This window comes from Meleagris gallopavo, chromosome 14 (assembly GCF_000146605.3).
Source record: "Meleagris gallopavo isolate NT-WF06-2002-E0010 breed Aviagen turkey brand Nicholas breeding stock chromosome 14, Turkey_5.1, whole genome shotgun sequence".
In the NCBI taxonomy this organism is placed as follows: Eukaryota; Metazoa; Chordata; class Aves; order Galliformes; family Phasianidae; genus Meleagris; species Meleagris gallopavo.
This window is the reverse complement of record NC_015024.2, coordinates 18,282,357-18,290,516: the sequence shown is the minus strand read 5'-3', so window position 1 is coordinate 18,290,516 and position 8,160 is coordinate 18,282,357. Positions and strand designations below refer to the sequence as shown.

At 52.0% G+C, this 8,160-nt stretch overlaps 1 long non-coding RNA gene across 2 annotated transcripts; it reads right to left on the bottom strand.

Moving 5' to 3' along the window:
- Positions 1-5,879: 5,879 nt before the first annotated feature.
- On the bottom strand, positions 5,880-8,089 carry LOC109369982. 2 transcript variants are annotated; one of them, XR_002119717.1, is made up of 2 exons: positions 7,169-8,089; positions 5,880-6,316 (listed from the first exon to the last, which is right to left on the bottom strand). It is a non-coding gene; the product is annotated as an uncharacterized LOC109369982 (long non-coding RNA). The 2 variants fall into 2 exon arrangements; XR_002119716.1 differs by having other exon boundaries at positions 7,177-8,089.
- Between the last annotated feature and the right edge of the window lie 71 nt (positions 8,090-8,160).

Here is an 8,160-nt window from a genome sequence, read left to right as displayed (position 1 = left end):
GCAGCCTCCGGGACAAGCAGTCCCAGCCTTCCCGCCGGGAGAGCCGTTCCAAGCCCTGCACCACCCTGGACGCCTCTGCTGGGCTCTTCCCTGTGTGTCCTGGACTCTCTTGTACTGGGGTTCCAGGAGCGTGTCAAAGAGAAGAGATACAACGTGCAAGGAACGTAACTGGTGTGTGCCAGGAGATCGTCACTCATCGCCGTTATCAACACAGATCTCATCTGAAAAGACACGGAGCCCCCTGAGCTGCACCTTCCTGGAGCAGGCTGAGAAGGATTTGCTGCTGCAGAACCATCCCTGCCCGAGGAGCTGGCAGAGTTCCGTTTATTGCTGAAGCACAGGAGGGAACGCCTCCCAAGGTCCCCTTCTGGCTGTGGTTTGCGCAGTGCGTGCTGAAGGCTTTGCAGGAGGTGAAGCTGTAGCAGTCGGGTGGCAGAGCCAGCCAAGAGCTGATCAAAGCAGCAGGTTGCTGCGGATGTCCGTCATCATTTCAGAGAGAAAAGTTTCCTGAAGTAACACTGGAAGCAGATGTGCAGCAGGCAACAGCACATCTTATGCAGCGGTCATGTTTTCGATTATATGACAAATGCATATTTTACTCCTGGGAGCAAATCTAATTTGCTAATTCACTACTGAAACAGAATGGGGCAGGAGCTATCTGAAAACAACACCACAATGTTCCCCTTCCCTGTATTGCAGAGAAACCAGAGAGACCTTCATCACGGGCTGCATATCCTACATGAGAGAGGAAATCTCTCATTTGTGGTGTGTTTGCAGACAACAGACGCTGTGATTCGTATCAGCTGCTTGCAGAGCCAGCAGGCGGGGATGCTGTGTCTGTTCAGCAGGCCTTGGGAAGCTGCAGAGTGTTGCAGGCGTTTGCAGGTTCTCATATGTCTGCGTTGAACACTCTGAGTATTCCTCCCAATAAAGTCTGTGGCATATCATTTGTGGTGTAACAAAAGCTGTGCGTCTCAATGCAAAGGGATGGTATCATTTATTTCACTGAACTAACCGTACACTTTTTGCATTTACTTCGAATGATGGGATTTCTCCACAATCCCTTGCTCTGTGCTGAGCACAGAGCACTAAGCACTGAGCACTAAGCTGGGCACATAACTTTATTGACTGTTCCGTGCAGGGTTTCTCAGGTCTTTAGACTTTGACTCTGCTTCGCAATTCCGCTGTCAGCTGTCTGCAGAGGCACCCTGGGAGTCTTTGCACTCGTTATTGCGGCAGCACAGAGCACTTGGAGCAATGCAATTACTGCTGCCATGGATTGCAGGATGCTTCTGGCAGCTGAGGAGGACCGGGCTGCAGATGGCCATATTAGAAGAAAGAGCACATAAAGACAGGGCTCGGATCATCACTTTCTGTGTCTAGACATTTCCTGGAAATTCTGTGCAGGCTGTAAGCCATGAGAGGAGAGCCTCTGGATACTGCCGACAACACAAAGCACCATTCCAAGTATGTTTAAGATAGGTGCATCATTTATCTAAGCTGCAAATTACCTACATTACCAAATTTGTGTCATAACATGAAATGTTGTATTGCTGTGTCATCAGAGGAAATAAAAATTCATTAAGTTTGGATAATGAAAAAGAAACAAACCAAACCAAAACAAAAGCTCTGCAATGTCTGCTAAGGACAAAGGCTTCAGATTTTTCCATGCAAATTCAGGAAAATATTTACAAAAGGCCATAGAGAGTGTTACATTTCCATCAGCACTTGATGCTGTATGTGCTCTGTGCCTCCATCTGGGGATACCCCACTTTACCTGCTCACCTTAGGGCCCCAGGTCACTGTTTCTCCTTGGCACCCTGCAGCCCAATGCTGTATCCCACTCTGGGGCACCTGCAAGGAGTTCTTCCCCATCACCACCAGAAGGAAATTTTCTAAATTACGCCACATTATTTTCCCAAATCACCAGATAAGAAAAAGTAGGAAGAAATCTGCTCTTACTGAGTGCCATCAAACAGGTGTACAAAACCAAACAGAACGAGATTTGTATGAAACCACAGGGCATGACAGCCTGGCATCAGCAATGCCAGCCACACCGGGAGGTTCATGCTACATTTCCTACTGGCACCTCATCTGCCTGGCAGTCCTGCCGACCTTGCTGGGGGATCTGTATTAATTGCTTTCTCTCCGCTCGGCGTTACACAGGAGGAATGCTAAGTGCTGCACACAGAGGAAAAGCCCGTTTCCATCCATCTCTGCGGCAGCCATCCCACCAAGCTGGGCTGCACCGTGTGCTGCTGGTGGAGGTGCCTGAACTAAATGAGACTGATCTATGGTAAAGGGAAGAGAAATTCCCCCCTCCCCGGTGTCAGGGAAGGGGCCGTGCATATGCTTTTCCACCCCAACACATGGCTTTCCTTTGCCAGCTACTGTGCTCCTTCCAATTAGGCTGTGATATGAACTACACTTTGAAAATTCTTAATCCATTTTATGGTTCATTAAGTCAGAAAATTTCCTGCCCGTGGTTAGCTGTATCAAAGGGGACGGAATGCCTGGCACCAATTAGTTCTAATAATGAGCTAAATTGTGCACAGATTTCCGAGTCTGTCATTAGCATGAGAAAAATAGGACAGCTCATCTCAAAATAGAATGTCTTACTGGACTGTTTTTTAATTTGTCTTCGGATGAAGACTACTCCTGCTAGCTGGTGCACGCAGGAAAACTAATTGATTTGGTTAGTTACAGAGCCTGGCGGTGTGGCACTGCTCCTGCTGCTGAACAGACAACACGACCAAACAAGAGCATCGATATTGGTGTGAGATTTTGCATTTCTGCCTGTCGGTGTTTCATGCTTAAAGGAAGCAATACACATGCCCTGCGTGTGCCTTCTGCTCACTTTGCCATCAGTTTTCTCTCAAGAAGGATGGAGCTGGCCGTGCGTAAAATGGCCTCGAAGCTGAGGTGCCTTCCAGATCAGGTGTCTGTTGTACAGAGGGAGGGTGAAACGCAGAGCTGAGTTTGTGAGCAAATGGGCCCAGGCTGTGAGCTTTGCTGTGCAGCACCAGCAGATGGGGTCTGCTCCCATCCTGCACTTCCGAGTCCTATTGAAATAACAGCGAAAGAAAAACAGGCAGATGAGAGCTTAGTTAATACAGGCATGTGAAGCTTATGTTAAAAGTGCTCAGAGGGAAAAGATAAAGTGAGTGGTCACTGCCAGCCCTGCCCAGAGCTGCGTGTCCCAGCGGCAGCAGCCAGAGCCTGGCACACCGTCATTCTCAGCTCAGTGAATCAGATCCACATCAACAAACTCATGAGATGAAATGCCATTCCAGCCCACGTGCCGGATTTAAGCCCTTTTTCCCCCCTTGCATTGGTGGTACCCCATGATCTGGCTAAAGCCGTAACGAATCAGGCAGATTTCCCCCCACACAGCAGCTGCTCCATGCTGGGGTCCTTTGTTAACTGCTCCTACTAATAGCAAAAGAGTTATTCCTCTTCCTGCACTACTTCTATTTTCTAAAGAACAACTAGAGCTGGACATTGAATCACCAGACCTGCATCCAGCACGCTGCCTGCACACCTGGAGCGGCCAGGGGCAGCGACCAGGGGCATCTTCCCACAGCTGTACTCAAGGTTTGCTCTTCTGTGAGGCTTTTGGGTATGGGAACAGCATAAAAACTCACTAAACCACCTCAAAAAGCAAAGGAAGGATTTCACTGTGCCTTCCCCGCACCGCTTCTCAGCAAGAAACCTGTCTATTGTGCTGCTATTGTGTTTGAGCTAAAACAGAAATATTCCTTTGCCACTGAAAGGGAGAAATGCGCTGAAAACTAAATTGTATTTCTTATTGTCTTAGTGATATTTGCATGCTGACAACACTCCTTTCAGTCCTGCACAGGATGGCATAATGTGTTTAACACACTGGGGAGAGCAGGCACAAGAGGGGAGGAGGCACAGCCTGGGAGTCTCTGAGGCTGCAGTCCTGCAGGAACCTGACTGCACATCCATATCTCATTGCCCATAGTCCTGATATTCACCTGGGAGATGGGCTGCTGGGTCAGGCAGGTGCTTTCCTTGGCTCTGGGTTCCCCAGATCTCAGAGGGCACCGCTCCTAGGTGAGCCCATTTAAAAATCCTCAGGGTGTTTTGCCACCGAGGCAGCGTGTGGTCAGGTCTGCAGGGAGGAATTACCTCTCTGCACCTCTGCTGCCTTCTGGTAACCCAGCACACTGGAAACGTGGCAGCTAGGAGGTTGGCAGGCTGCAAGCTTTTCCATTGCTGACAAGGAAAATAGAAATGATCGCAGTTGCTTTAGCATTCTGATTCGGTAGAGGCTGGCAAGCACTTTGCAGCGTGAGCTGCTGCATGCAGGCGATGACCTTCAGGAATGCTGGAGTCTCCCCGCCACGAGACAACGGGAGTGTGAATCAGCAGAAGAGAGAGGGGAAAAAGTGATGGGCGAAAAAGAGCCTGCTGTTTGCAGTAAGTTAAAAACAAAGTTTCCTCCCGGTTCTCCAGTCAGATTTATTAGCAGAGACCTTGGCACTTGCACACGGGCCTGCACAAAAGCCAGGCCCATGCTTGCAGATTTATTGCACAGTCAGAGCCCTCACCAGCTAAGTCACAGCACTTCACCCTTTCTATAATTCAGTATAAAAATCCAAAAAGAAAAGAAAGCATTCTTCCAGCATGAAGTCTAAGCACAATGTGCAGATGTGTCCTACTGAATCTGCAGGAAGCCAGCGCTCATGGGAGACCCACTGCAGCACTGGGGAGGTGCTGGGTGAGGCCCTGGAACCCAAAACAGCATTATTTCCTCACTCACACAAGGCTGCTTGTTGCAGGTTACAGCCTCAGGGCAGTCCCAAAGTCCCCCACCCACTTCTTCTTCCTCCCCAGCACTGAAGGTAAGAGGTGGCCGTGGGGATGGGTCAGGAGAGGCACTGCCACCCCGTTTGCAAAAACAGATTTGAAATAGGGCTGCGTTGTGGCTGGCTGGCACAGACCCATGGATGGCCCTTATTGATGCCTGATAAATTTAGGCAACTATGGTTCACGTTTCTCTATATAGAATGAGAAGTGCAGAGATTTATATTAGATATGAGGAGGAAAATCTTCACTCAGAGCAGTGAGGCCCTGGCAGTACTGCACAGAGCTGTGGTGCCCCATCCCTGGAGATGCCTGAGGCCGTGGATGGGGCTCTGTGCAGCTTGAGGTGCGGGCAGCCAGCCCATGGCAGGGACTCAGTGTCCCTTCCATCCCAACCATTCTCTCATTCTGTGATCTTTAAGGTCCCTTCCAGCCTAAGTCGCTCCATCATTCTGTGGCTCCGTGATTCTATACATCCCAATCCCACCGAGGCCACCATTCCGCACTCTGTGGCCTTTGGCATCCCTGTGTGACCCAACAGCTTCGAACCCCTTTTCCTCACCCCTTTCTCTGCCCGTGTCCTTGCTGGGTTCCTCCAGCAGAGGGGGGTGCAGCTTCACGAAAGCGCTCCTCTCTCGCCTCCTCAGCTTCACCCCAGCGTCACCCGGTGCCACCCAGCCCTAAGCACAGCCCCCGGCCCCAGCACCTCTCTCTAAGCACAGAAGACATCGCAGGGAGGGGTTTCGCCTGCAGCGAGCCATTATCAGATGGATGGATGCAGAGCACGGGAAACACTTGTCTACTTGTCGATCCCAGTGCCTTTTTCCATGTTGTCGCAGCCAAGGGGAGATAATCTTGGGGACTGGGCGTCACTTGGAAGCAAAGAAAACAGCTGGGTGCTCGTTCCCAGCCACCACGGCTGTGTGCTACAAGCCAGAAGGACCCACGTAATGCTCCATCCCTGTAGGGGCCCAAGGCAGGGATGGTGGGGCCCGGGCAGCCTGAGCTGCTGGAGGTACCCCATCCATGCAGGGGTTGGAACTGGATGGTCTTCAGGGTCCCTCCCAACCCAAGCCATTCTATGAATACTTTCTAATCAGTGCTTCACGTGACACTGTGCAGCAGGGCTGCAGAGCAGAGCAGGAGGAACGACGTGCCCAGCGTGTTCCTCTGCAGGCTGCTGACCTCGCCGTGCAGCAGGAGCTGTGGGCGTGCGCTGGGATGGCTGCAGGGCTCTCTGTGTCCCTGCCCTGCCCTAGGGTGAGCGCTGGGGAGCTGCACTCCAGACGTGTTTCCGAGCAAATGCGCTTTCTTCCCGCTACCCTGTTGTTTTCTCCTTGGCGAGACCATCTGAAAGCACAAACAGTCTGCAGCCGCGCTCGCTCTTCCTGCTTTGTATGCATGAGCAGCAAAAGGAATTTCAGATTTCACTGTAACGCCGTGCACAGAAGCCTGCTGGAGAGCATCGCTCTGATTAGCTCTCATTCTACAACCAAGAAAACAAGAAAGAATGAAAATAAGGGAGAGCCAGCATGTGGCTTCTGTGCCTCTCTTTCGGTAATGAGGAAATGCAGTGCTTTGCGCACTGTCGCGTCAGAATGCCGTGACTCAATACTGCAATAAACCTGCCCGGTGCCTAAGCCAGGGGCTCCTGCCCTGGGCTGAGCTGCTGCAGGTGAGTGCCACGACCATCCCATAGCACGGCAGGGAGGGATGGAGCCATGGCAGTTTCGTAACCATGAGCGATGTATCCCAGGTCACAGAAGCCTGAGACAGAAAAATCAGATTTAGATCTGGGAATTAAATTAGCAAAAGGGATGAAAAAGAAGAGAAATGCCTCATATCCAAGCACTCATCTTTGGCAGAATTTGTCTCTGGAAAAAAAAGCATCGGGCTGTGAATGTTGCAGATAGCTGTGGTGCATGGACTGGGCCGAACTCCCCCTCCTGAGCTCCCTGAACTTGGAGCAATTGATGAAGATCCAAGTTTAAAATTTCCACTGGGGTTTTCTCATTAAAACCAGCAGCAGAAGGCCCTGGCTCCCTGCAGAGGCCACACCAGGTCTCAGTTTGCCCCTCCTGCCACGTACTGCCCATCCTTCTCTTCATCTTTTTTCAATGTATGTTGGCCTGGACTCAAGCCCCAGTGCTCACACACCACGAGGCTGCAGGGATCAGGGCAGCCCTACTTCTGAATCAGCTGCAGGTATCTTTGAGAGGCTGGATTCCACCTAACACCCACCCAAAGCTGCAGGCACTCAGACGCCTCTCAGAGCATGAGAGGCAAAGCCCTGCAAGCGGCACACACCTCCTCCCCCCACCCAAATCCCCCCACTCACTTTCCCACCTAACCCATCCTGCTTCATTAAGCAAAGCCTCCTCTCCTTCACACGGCACTACATGAAGCCAATCCGTGCACCAGGGCTCCCACAGCTCCTGGGAATCCCCATCAGCAGCTCACAGCCCCTTCCCTGGAGGGCACTTTAAGGAGGCACCCAAACGGTGCTCACCCCACACATCCTGATCGACTACAGCTGGACGGAGCCGTGCACTGACCAGCGGGCTCGTTAGCCCCAGCTGCGCTAATTGGCGGGGCCGGTGGTGCCGAGCGCTGCCCATCAGGGTGTGCTCCGCTGACCCTCCCGTCACCCCGCCCGCCAGGGCAGCCCGCAGCCTGACGAAAGAGAAAGGAAGGAAGAGGCAGCGTTCATTTACATGAGATAAGCGCTCGGTGGAGCAACCCGACCTGAAGGGCGCTTGGCACGGCCGGGCAGCGCAGCGCTGCCGTGGCACGAGGTGTGACAGCCCTGCAGGACCGGGCATTGCTGCTAACGAACGCTGCGGGCTGGAACAGCCGCGGTCCACATCCTATTTCTCAGGAGGGAGGAAGGAAGGAAGGACACGTGAAAAGAAACCTCGCAGTAAATGATCCTGCTGCTTTTTTTTTTTTCCTGTAACCCTTCTGGCCTTACAAACAGGAACTTCATTTTAAACTAAAAATAAAACACGCTGCCTATTTAACAGTTGCAGATGGGTGTTTCCAACTGTGCTGCTAGGCTTCAGCCCCTTCTAAATGCAGCCCGAGCGAGGCACGGCAGGAAAGTGCCTTGCTTTGCATTTGCTATATTTACATCTCCTGGGCTATCGGGAGAACAGGATGTCCCGGGGGAGCTGAAATCGGAGACGCTGCGCTCTGCCTCCCGGTCAGCTCAGCACAGCCCTGTGACTGACACCGCCCGCTTGACAGACAGACAGGCAGACAGCTGGGCGGGCGGGCGGACAGCCGGACAGATAACTGGACAGGTGGACAGACAGGCAGACAGGCAGGCAG